This window comes from Salvelinus alpinus, chromosome 13, assembly GCF_045679555.1.
Source record: "Salvelinus alpinus chromosome 13, SLU_Salpinus.1, whole genome shotgun sequence".
Lineage (NCBI taxonomy): Eukaryota > Metazoa > Chordata > Actinopteri > Salmoniformes > Salmonidae > Salvelinus > Salvelinus alpinus.
Genome location: NC_092098.1, coordinates 10,003,419 through 10,016,109, shown reverse-complemented (window position 1 = coordinate 10,016,109; position 12,691 = coordinate 10,003,419).

Genomic DNA, 12,691 nt, shown 5'->3' with positions numbered 1-12,691 from the left:
ACAAGGATGAGGCGGTCTGGAAGGGAGATACAAAAGGGGAAACATTAGGAACACATAACATAAAAGGTGCAGGCATGACAAAGTACAGTGCCTTCAGAAAGTGTTCACACCCCTTGACCTTTTCCACATTGTTGTTACAGCCTGAATTTAAAATGGATTAAATAGCTTTTTTTTTTGGCACTTGCCTACACACAATACCCCATAATGTAGAAGTGGAACGTTTTTGTAAATTTGCATAACAAGTCACATAAGTTGCATGGACTTACTGTGTAATAAGTGTTTAACATGACTTAATGACAACCTCTTCCCTGTACCCCGCACATACAATTATCTGTAAGGTCCCTCAGTCGAGCAGTGAATTTCAAACACAGATTCAACCACAAAGACCAGGGAGATTTTCCAATGCCTCACCAATGGCACCTATTGGAAGACGGGGAACAATAAAAGCAGACATTGAATATCCCTTTGAGCATGGTGAAGTTATTACAAAGATACAGGTGTTCTTCCTAACTGTTGCCGGAGAGGAAGAAAACCGCTCGGGTATACACCATGAGGCCACTATGAGGCCAATGGTGACTTTAAAACAGATATGGAGTTGAAAGGCTGTGATAGAAAACTGAGGCTGGATCAACAACATTGGAGTTACAATAATAACCTAATTGACAGAGTGGAAAGAAGGAAGCCTGTACGAACACAAAATATTCCAAAACGAGCATGCTGTTTGCAAAAAGGTAATACTGCAAAAATGTGGCAAAGCAATTCACTTTTAGTCCTGAATGCAACGTGTTATGTTTAAGGCAAATCCAATACAACACATTACTGAGTACCACTGTCCATATTGTCAAGAATAGTGGTGTCTGAATCATGTTATGGGTATGCTTGTAATTGTTAAGAACTGGGGAGTTTTCAGGATAAAAAAAGAAACGGAATGGAGCTAAGCACAGGCAAAATCCTAGAGGAAAACCTGGTTCAGTCTGCTTTCCACCAGACACTGGGGGATGAATTCACCTTTCAGCAGGACAAAAACCTAAAACACAAGGCCAACTATACACTGGAGTTGCTTACCAAGAAGACAGTGAATGGCCGGATTACAGTTTTGACTTATCTACTTGAAAATCTATGGCAAGATCTGAAAATGATTCTAGCAATGATCAACAACCAATTTGACAGAGCTTGAAGCATTTTTTAAAGAATAATGGGCAAATGTTGGACAATCCAGGTGTGTAAAGCTCTTAGAGACTTACCCAGAAAGCCTCTGTAGTCGCTGCCAAAGGTGCTTCAACAAAGTATTGACTCGGGTGTGAATACTTATGTACACTGAACAAAAATATAAATGCAACATGTAAAGTGCTGGTCCCATATTTCATGAGCGTCTGCTAAATGACTTAAATGTAAATGTAAATGTAATGAGTTGAAATAAAATATTTCTCTCAAATGCATTTGTGCACAAATTTGTTTACGTCCCTGTTAGTGAGCATTTTATCCTTTGTCAAGATAATCCATCCACCTGACAAGTGTGGCATATCAAGAAGCTGATTAAACAGCATGATCATTACACAGGTGCACCTTGCGCTGGAGACAATAAAAGGCCACTAAAATGTGCCGTTTTGTCACACAACACAATGCCACAGATGTCTCAAGTATTGAGGGAGCGTGCAATTGGCATGCTGACTGCAGGAATGTCCACCAGAGCTGTTGCCAGAGAATTGAATGTTCATAAGCCGCCTCCAACGTCATTTTAGATAATTTGGCAGTACGTCCAACCGGCCGCACAACCGCAGACCACGTGTAACCACGCCAGCCCATGACATCCATGGCTTCTTCACCTGTGGGATTGTCCTGCGGAGGGGTATTTCTGTCTGTAATAAAACCCTTTTGTGGGGAAAAACTCATTCTGATTGCCTGGGCCTGGCTCCCCAGTTGGTGGGCCTATGCCCTCGCAGGCCCACCCATGGCTGCGCCCCTGCCCAGTCATGTGAAATCCATAGATTAGGTCCTAGTGAATTTATTTCAATTGACTGATTTCCTTTTATGAACTGTATATCTTTGAAATTGTTGCATGTTGCGTTTGTTTTTGTTCAGTATAAATTTGATATTTCTTTATTTAATTTTCAATACATTTGCTAAAATGTTTTCACTTTGTCATGATGGGGTATTTTCTTCTTGATAGGTGAGAGAATTTCTTGTCTGCTAAATGACTTAAATGTAAATGTAATCCATTATGAATTCAGGCTGTAACAACAATATGTGGAATGAGTCAAGGGTATGAATACTTTCTGAAAGCGCTCTAGTCCCAGGTGACTATTGGGAATATGGGTTTAACACTAATAAACTGAGGAGACTGCCAACACAAAACTAGAACAAAGGAGCCATAGCATTGGGAATTATCATTAGCAAACTGAGGGCACGGTCATGGATATACAAAGTGATATAACGTAGGGCAACAAGGATATAATATTTAGGACATTCTCTATACAGCAAAATAACTGTTTGTACTTATTTCATAACACACCCACAGTGGTAGGAGGAAGGCTAGGGCCACATGTGGAATCACCAAGCATGAATACCGATAAATCCACAATAATTGAGAATTTCAATAAGCATTGTTCTCCGGCTGGCCATGCTTTCCACTTGGCTACCCCTACCCCGGTCAACAGCCCTGCGCTCCCCACAGCAACTCGCCCAAACCTCCCCCACTTCTCCTTCACCCAAATCCAGATAGCTGATGTTCTGAAAGAGCCTCAAAATCTGGACCCCTACAAATCAGCCGGGCTAGACAATTTGGACCCTCTCTTTCTAAAATTATCTGCCGAAATTATTGCAACCCCTGTTACTAGCCTGTTCAACCTCTCTTTCGTATCGTCTGAGATTCCCATAGATTGGAAAGCTGCCGCGGTCATCCCCCTCTTCAAAGGGGGAGACACTCTAGACCTAAACTGCTACAGACCTATATCTATTCTACCCTGCCTTTCTAAGGTCTTTGAAAGCCAAGTTAACAAACAGATTACCGACCATTTCGAATCTCACCGTACCTTCTCCGCTACGCAATCTGGTTTCAGAGCTGGTCATGGGTGCACCTCAGCCACGCTCAAGGTCCTAAATGATATCATAACCGCCATCGATAAGAGACATTACTGTGCAGCCATATTCATCGACCTGGCTAAGGCTTTCGACTCTGTCAATCACAACATTCTTATTGGCAGACAACAACCTTAGTTTCTCAAATGATTGCCTCGCCTGGGTCACCAACTACTTCTCAGATAGAGTTCAGTGTGTCAAATCGGAGGGCCTATTGTCCGGACCTCTGGCAGTCTCTATGGGGGTGCCACAGGTTTAAATTCTCGGGCCGACTCTCTTCTCTGTATACATCAATGATGTCGCTCTCGCTGCTGGTGATTCTTTGATCCACCTCTACGCAGACGACACCATTCTGTATACTTCTGGCCCTTCGTTGGACACTGTGTTAACTAACCTCCAGACGAGCTTCAATGCCATACAACTCTCCTTCTGTGGCCTCCAACTGCTTTTAAATGCAAGTAAAACTAAATGCATGCTCTTCAACCGATCACTGCCCGCACCTGCCCGCCCGTCCAGCATCACTACTCTGGACGGTTCTGACTTAGAATATGTGGACAACTACAAATACCTAGGTGTCTGGTTAGACTGTAAACTCTCCTTCCAGACTCACATTAAACATCTCCAATCCAAAATTAAATCTAGAATCGGCTCCCTATTTCGCAACAAAGCATCCTTCACTCATGCTGCCAAACATACCCTTGTAAAACTGACCATCCTACCGATCCTCGACTTCGGTGATGTCATTTACAAAATAGCCTCCAACACTCTACTCAAGAAATTGGATGCAGTCTATCACAGTGCCATCCGTTTTGTTACCAAAGCCACATATACTACCCACCACTGCGACCTGTATGATCTCGTTGGCTGGCCCTCGCTTCATACTCGCCGCCAAACCCACTGGCTCCAGGTCATCTACAAGTCTCTGCTAGGTAAAGCCCCGCCTTATCTCAGCTCACTGGTCACCATAGCAGCACCCACCCGTAGCACGCGCTCCAGCAGGTATATCTCACTGGTCACCCCCAAAGCCAATTCTTCCTTTGGCCGCCTCTCCTTCCAGTTCTCTGCTGCCAATGACTGGAACAAACTGCAAAAATCTCTGAAGCTGGAGACTCTTACCTCCCTTATTAGCTTTAAGCACCAGCTGTCAGAGCAGCTCACAGATCACTGCACCTGTACATACAGTGAGGGAAAAAAGTATTTGATCCCCTGCTGATTTTGTACGTTTGCCCACTGACAAAGATATTATCAGTCTATAATTTTAATGGTAGATTTATTTGAACAGTGAGAGACAGAATAACAACAAAAATATCCAGAAAAATGCATGTCAAAAATGTTATAAATTGATTTGCATTTTAATGAGGGAAATAAGTATTTGACCCCTTCTCAATCAAAAAGATTTCTGGCTCCCAGGTGTCTTTCATACAGGTAACGAACGGAGATTAGGAGCACACTCTTAAAGGGAGTGCTCCTAATCTCAGTTTCTTACCTGTATAAAAGATACCTGTCCACAGAAGCAATCAATCAATCAGATTCCAAACTCTCCACCATGGCCAAGACCAAAGAGCTCTCCAAGGATGTCAGGGACAAGATTGTAGACCTACACAAGGCTGGAATGGGCTACAAGACCATCGCCAAGCAGCTTGGTGAGAAGGTGACAACAGTTTCTGTGATTATTCGCAAATGGAAGAAACACAAAAGACCTGTCAATCTCCCTCAGCCTGGGGCTCCATGCAAGATCTCACCTCGTGAAGTTGCAATGATCATGAGAACGGTGAGGAATCAGCCCAGAACTACACAGGAGGATCTTGTCAATGATCTCAAGGCAGCTGGGACCATAGTCATCAAGAAAACAATTGGTAACACACTATGCCGTGAAGGACTGAAATCCTGCAGCGCCCGCAAGGTCCCCCTGCTCAAGAAAGCACATATACATGCCCGTCTGAAGTTTGCCAATGAACATCTGAATGATTCAGAGGACAACTGGGTGAACGTGTTGTGGTCAGATGAGACCAAAATGGAGTTCTTTGGCATCAACCCAACTTGCCGTGTTTGGAGGAGGAGGAATAATGCCTATGACCCCAAGAAACCATCCCCACCGTCAAACATGGAGGTGGAAACATTATGCTTTGGGGGTGTTTTTCTGCTAAAGGGACAGGACAACTTCACCGCATCAAAGGGACAATGGACGGGGCCATGTACCGTCAAATCTTGGGTGAAAACCTCCTTCCCTCAGCCAGGGTATTGAAAATGGGTCGTGGATGGGTATTCCAGCATGACAATGACCGAAAACACACGGCCAAGGCAACAAAGGAGTGGCTCAAGAAGAAGCACATTAAGGTCCTGGAGTGGCCTAGCCAGTATCCAGACCTTAATCCCATAGAAAATCTGTGGAGGGAGCTGAAGGTTCGAGTTGCCAAACGTCAGCCTCAAAACCTTAATGACTTGAAGAAGATCTGCAAAGAGGAGTGGGACAAAATCCCTCCTGAGATGTGTGCAAACCTGGTGGCCAACTACAAGAAACGTCTGACCTCTGTGATTGCCAACAAGGGTTTTGCCACCAAGTACTAAGTCATGTTTTGCAGAGGGGTCAAATACTTATTTCCCTCATTAAAATGCAAATCAATTCATAACATTTTTGACATGCGTTTTTCTGGATTTTTTTGTTGATATTCTGTCTCTCACTGTTCAAATAAACCTACCATTAAAATTATAGACTGATCATTTCTTTTTCAGTGGGCAAACGTACAAAATCAGCAGGGGATCAAATACTTTTTTCCCTCACTGTAGCTCATCTGTAAATAGCCCATCCAATCTACCTCATCCCCATACTATATTTATTTATCTTGCTCCTTTGCACCCCAGTATCTCAACTTGCACATTCATCTTCTGCACATTTTTCTGCTGTATTATTGATTGTATGTTTGTTTATTCCATGTCATGTATGTGTCGAACTGCTTTGCTTTATCTTGGCCAGGTCGCAGATGAGAACTTGTTCTCAACTGGCCTACCTGGTTAATTAAAGGTGATTCTTTTTTTTTGAACTGGTAGGTAGGAAGGAGCAAGCAGCTTATATGGGGAAACAGGTGTGAGAAAGTCAGCAGAGAGGTGATTAAGGGAGTGGGAACAGGTGTGGAGGGAAGGGGCATGGCTTAGGTCCTAGGGTAATTGAAAACATTTGGAGCTCTTTGGGGGTGCCATGACACTTCACAACATGCACACTTAAAATAATTTGTACAACTTTTTCAATGTAAATGTATCTACAGTGCATCTTGGCACACACAATACAACCTACCCATTTACAAAACATGTAAGTCTGCATGGTCACATGTATTCTGTTGATATTTCATTATAGCACTAACCGAAAGAGAAACCAAACAGGAAGAAAGTTCAGTGGCAGTTTGTGGGGTCACAGGTTCATGGATCATCCCTGTTTAAGTGGAGTTAGTGTCTGCCTCCCTGAAGATTGGATAGTATATCTGGGTCACTACTGTGAAGCTTTGCAGAGCAATGCTACGGGCTGAGTCGTCGTAAGATAAATACTGTCTCTTTGATCAAGTTGAAATCACTTAAGGGCTTTTATAACTTGACACTTAAATCCTGGGATTTAAAATAACTCATAGACCGGCAGTAGAATACTGCTGTCAAGGGCCAATGGGTTTGGACAAGACTGCAGGCCTAATCGACAATAACAGTTGATGTTTTTAATGAATATGCATATTGGAGATGTTTTTGTTGACATGGAGGAAAATTAAAGATGAAGGGCCCACAACCCCAGTGATTTACATCTAAGTGGCCTAAAGCCTATGTATTTACAATGTAGTTACATAGGCAGCAGGTACTGTGTAATTACATTGTAGGTATAGTTATGGTACTTACAACTGTGATGTATTTGTGGTTTGTGCAATTTGGTGAAATTTACATTGCCATTACATGCATAAGATTTTGTAACAAACACAAATTATTGTGGCTAAACCTCTCCTCACCCTGTTTTAGATCACCTGGTTGTATCGTTAGTTTATTATCTTTACATTTAAATTATGCTATGCAAAAACAGGTGTAGGCTAGTAGTTATACGACGTAATGTGTATGTAGCGTGGTTCATTCTGCGTTGTGTATTTTTAATTAGGACGCTGCCACAACTGATGGTCTGCTCGTTGAAATCTTTTTATTTGCCCTGCACACGAAGAGACAACACACACGTTACCCTTGGTGCAGTCACAGCTCTCCGGCACCTTGCTAGCCGAGGGTCAGGCAAAAGAGAACGATAAAGTGGTATGGGAATACAGATAACCCGCGATGGGCCAAACCAAAATATACAAAACTTTTACAATCACTTGTATGTACAATATTGGTATGAAAAAGTGTTTGTACACCAAATAAAAACATTAGCTATGCAGCTGTAATTAAATAAAAAAATACACTGAATTATTATTATTATTATCAAATTATTAACATCCCCTCTTGACCTGGCCTATTTGAATTGGTCCTTGTGTGCAATTTGGTGCGTAATCTAGGGGAACAACATCACACTGCTACATTCACCCCCACTGTTTTACACTAGATTATAGGCCCAAAACAAAACACATTACCTCAAAGGCAACAAAGCAAAGAAAGAAAAAAAAATTCACACCCACAGGGCGACAGAGTAACCCAGTGTAGTCCCTTAATTCTAGACCCACAAATGGTCGATCAGCTGAAAAGCTATCCCGCGAAGGATTAGGAAAAATAAGGGGTAGCTAATCCCTTATTCAACCGTATACGAAAAATGCCATATACATTTTATGCCGATGGACTACACACAAAGTTACATGAATTGTCAAATATATTAGACAAACCCACAAATCATTCTAAGACATGCTTAGATTCCTACATTCCTACAAAAGAAAAGGTAGGCAATATCCTACCGTCACTGAGAAACCAAGAACTGTTTCATTTCCTGTGTAGACATAGTTTGGATTAGCCTATCCACTGGCTTAATAAGTCTACCTAGTCTAGTCCGAACACCCTCACCCACAAACCTAGCAGGAATGTCACAGACAGCACTAACCCTGCTCAGAGGTCTAACCTCAGGATGGGGAGTACTACAGATCCGCATCTCCGGAGCCAGCACACTTTCAGTTACCGACTCAACACTAGTAGTGTCAGACGACTGATCAGAATCCTGGTAGATTGTCACAGACCACACTGACGAAGCATCTTCAACCAAGGTAACATCATCCACACTGAATGGAGTTTCGCAATCAGAACTCTTGTAGGCTTCGGGGATATCTCTCTGGTCCACTTCTGCTGAGCACACTTCACTTAAGGGGACTTCATACGGTTGTTCCACCTCACTTCCATCAGCCGGGACTTCACCATCCTCTTAGAGTATCCTCCCAGAAGACTCAGGAAGGCCTGCTACCCAGTGGACAGTCCTGGCGTCACTCCCATCCATTTGGCTGGACTTTGCAGACATCTCAGAGATCACGTCACCACTCGATAGAGATTCGTGACCCTCAGGTTCCTCCCACGAAGGTAAAGGCAGAAAGTTGACTGGCATAATCAGGTTCCTATGCACAGTTTTGATGCGTCCAGTGGTAGGGTGTTGGATACGATATGTGTTCAGTGAGCTGTTCTTTGCAACCACTATGTACACCACACTCTCCCAGCGATCAGCCAGTTTCTTCTTGCCCCTCTCACCCTTGTTAGCAAGTAGAACTCTATCTCCCTTCTGCACCGAGTGACCCTTAGACCGTCTGTTGTAGACCTCGGCTTGTCTCTTTTGTTGCTTACTGGCATGCTGCTGGGCCAATGTCATGGCCTCTCTCAGATCCTCACCCAGAGACTGGACATACTTATCCACATCTACTGTGTCCCCATCCAACAGCACACTTTCAAACATAACATCTACCGGCAACCTAGGGGTGCGTCCGAACATCAAGAAGAAGGGTGGAAACCCAGTAGTCTCATGAACAGTGCAGTTATAGGAGAATGTCAATGTGTTCAACATCTGAGGCCATTTAGCCTTAGACCTAGCTGGCAGAGCTCTAATCATCCCACCCAGTGTGCGATTCAGACGTTCTGTTTGACCGTTACCCATGGGATGATAAGGTGTGGTGTGGGACTTTTCAACACCAGATAACTGAAGTAATTCTGCAATAAGTAAACTCTCAAAGTTAGCACCCCTGTCAGAATGGATGCAATCAGCGAACCCATAAATGCAGAAGAAATTATTCCAGAGAACACGAGCAACAGTCTTAGCAGACTGGTTTGGACATGGATACGCACAGGCCAGCTTAGTAAAGTGATCAGTCACTACTAACACATCAATAGACTTGTTGTTTGAATCTTCAGCAGTCCAGAAATCAATACACACAAGTTCTAAAGGTGCCGTTGTCACAATGGAGACAAGTGGAGCTCTTGCTTCAGGCTCAGGTGCTTTACTCAACACACATCTCTTACAGTGGGCCACGTATTCCTTGACATCCTTCTCCATAGATTCCCAGTAAAACCGCTGTCTCGTGAGCCACAATGTGCGCTGCTGACCCTGATGACCAGCATCATCATGAACTCCCTTCAACACAAGGCCTCTCAAAGACACAGGTACGACATACTGAAATATTTTCTTCTTACTCACTGGGTGTTTTGAGACACGATACAGAATCCCTAACCGCGTGGTGAGTTTCCCCCACTGTCTTAGAGTATAAACTGTTTCTTTAGCTTCAAAGACTCGCTCTCTCCTAGATGGGCGCCGGCCTCTATCTACAAAGAACATGACTCTGCTGATGATAGGATCCAGTGACTGGTTGTCATACAGCTCCTTGTGTGTAAGGACAGGTAAAGGGCTCTGACCCATGGACATCAACTTCTCAAGGTGCTGCACATGTGAAACGGCCCTCACTGTGGCACCATCATCCCATCGGCGATGGGCCTGGAGGACAGCAGACACCTCTTCACAGGAAACCAACCCACTGACATTGTCTCCAGCTCTACTCAACTCACTCCCAGGAGCCATAGACGTTCCACAGCCAGCCTCGGGCTGCTCACAGGAGAGACGGAACATGTCTTGTACATCATCCAGTCGAAGACCTCTGGCTTCCTCCAGCAGGACATCATATGGAATTCTTGTCAGTCGGTGCAGAACTTTGGAGCGGACAAATGGCTCTGCTCAAAGCATCAGCAACGACATTCTTGGGCCCTGGTATGTACTGGATATCAAAATCAAAAGGTGCCAGCTTTGCAACCCATCTCTGCTCACATGCATCAAGTCTCGGCTTTGTAAGAATATATTTGAGTGGATTGTTGTCGGTCCACACCGTAAACTTATGCCCTCGCAGCCAATGGCTGAACTTATCATGAATGGCCCATTTCATGGCTAGAAATTCCAGCCTGTGAGCAGGATACTTGGATTGTGCATGATTAAGAGATTTACTAGCAAAAGCTATTGGCCTGGCTATGGCCTTCCCATCTTGCACTTGGGATAGTACAGCTCCCAAACCACTAGTAGATGCATCAACAGAAAGCAAAAATGGCTGAGAAAAATCTGGATGAGCCAGCAGTGCCTGGTCAACTAGTGCTGCTTTCAAAGCTTCAAAAGCGAGTTGACATTCAGCAGTCCAGTCTGCAGCAGTGAGCCTGCGAGAGGGACCAGGCCTCTTTCTGCCCTTGCCTCTCCTAGGCTTCTTCTGACCTGTAGTCAGCTGAAACAATGGCCTAGCAACCATGGAACAATTCTCAATGTAGTGTTGATAGTATACTACCATACCAAGGAAAGAACGGATTTTGCTAGGAGACGGAGTGACACCATCAGCTTCCATCATCTCACTCTCAGTCACATTCAAAATGGTTTGAACCTTAGCAGGGTCAGTGGCTACACCCTCCTGAGAAATGATGTGGCCCAAAAACTTAACAGACCTCCTCAAAAACTTGCACTTAGACGGAGACAGTTTAAGATTGTGCTCCTGCAACCGCTGGAAAACCATCTCAAGTCTCTGCAGACTCTCTTCCTCCGTCTTAGCAAAAACCATCAGATCATCCAAATAGCAAAGGAGACTTAGAAAGTTTTGGTCCCCAAAGATGGTCAGCATCATTCTCATAAAAGTAGCTGGGCTGTTGCAAAGGCCCTGAGGCAAACGATTGTACTCGTGCAGACCTAAAGGAGAGGAAAAGGCTGTGTATTTCTTATCCTCTTCATGCAGTGGCACATTGTAGTACCCAGATGTCAAGTCCATTGTGCTGAAGAAGGCATTACCTCCCAGCGCCGCCAATACATCAGCCTGATGAGGCAGGGGATGAGCATCCTTCACTGTGCGGGCGTTTAACCACCTAAAGTCAGTACATAGACGCAAGTCCCCATTCTTTTTCCATACCAGCACCAATGGTGAGGCATACTCGCTGCTGGATTTTCTGACAATTTCCTTTTCCTCCATATCATCCAGTGTTTCCCTGAGTTTTTGGTAATCAGCTGGAGAAAGCCTACGATAAGGTAATCGAAATGGGCGGTCATCAGTCAGCCGTATGCGATGGCAGAACTCTTTTGCCTCTCCACAATCCAGGCTATGTCTAGAGAACACCGTGTCATACTTCTCAATTAAACCGACAAGTTTGTCTTTCCAGAACTGTGAAACTGGACACTCCTCAACAGACAGGCCTTGAAGTCCAAGATTGCTCAGTGTACTGTTGTCATTAACTACACTGCCACCAACTGAACTCTTAGCTGTAAGACTGCCATGTGAGCTGTCACATTGTACTTTTGCCACGTTCTGGTAAGCAGCTTGCTGCTTGACATCATCAAAATCCTCCAATGCAATACAAGGGTACACATCTGCCACTTTAGCATTTCGTCTCAGGGTAACTGGCGAAGTTGTTGGATTCATAATCTTCACAGGGAGCCATCCATCACCCCACAGAGGCGTAACTACTCTCCCTACTAGTATGTGTCGATTCACACAACGAGACGTGCTGGGCTCGACAACAACAGTACTGCCCACAGAGAGTTTTGTCTTTGGGGGTAAGCGGCCCCACACCAGATGCTCACTCATGGGTTGGAGCGTTACTGCCCTCTTCAACTTAATGGTGCCCACTTTATCTGGGATGGAGTCTCCTCTCCATCTCTCCAGATTTGATAGGAGACGCAGGAACTGGCTGTCCTCACACTGGCCAGAGGGACCTGGCGTACCCACCACCCGCCAGTAGCTGTCATTTGATTTGAACTGTCTAATCAGAGACTTCAACACGTTAGTGCCAACAATGAGTTCATCAACCTGCCCATCTACAATAAGCACTGGGACTACATAACTGAAGCCATAAAGCTGTAGTTTCAAGTCACACATGCCCACTGGGCTAGTTTGCGTCCCACCACAACCCACCAGTATGATGTCTGAAGGAGCTAGAAAGTTCCCCTCTACCACTTCTGCCTCCCTCAACCGAGGTACAATATCTGCGCGCAGAGTAGTAGCCATGGACCCACTATCTAACATCCCCTTCAGCTCAACTTTATCCTGTACTAGCACGGTGGTGTAAAACAAACTGTCATTCTGAGAAATTCTCATTGTGTTCTGAAAAATTACTGTGTTGTTCTTGGGTACTGACTCACAAAAATAAGAATAAACAGATTGGATATCATCATCATCAG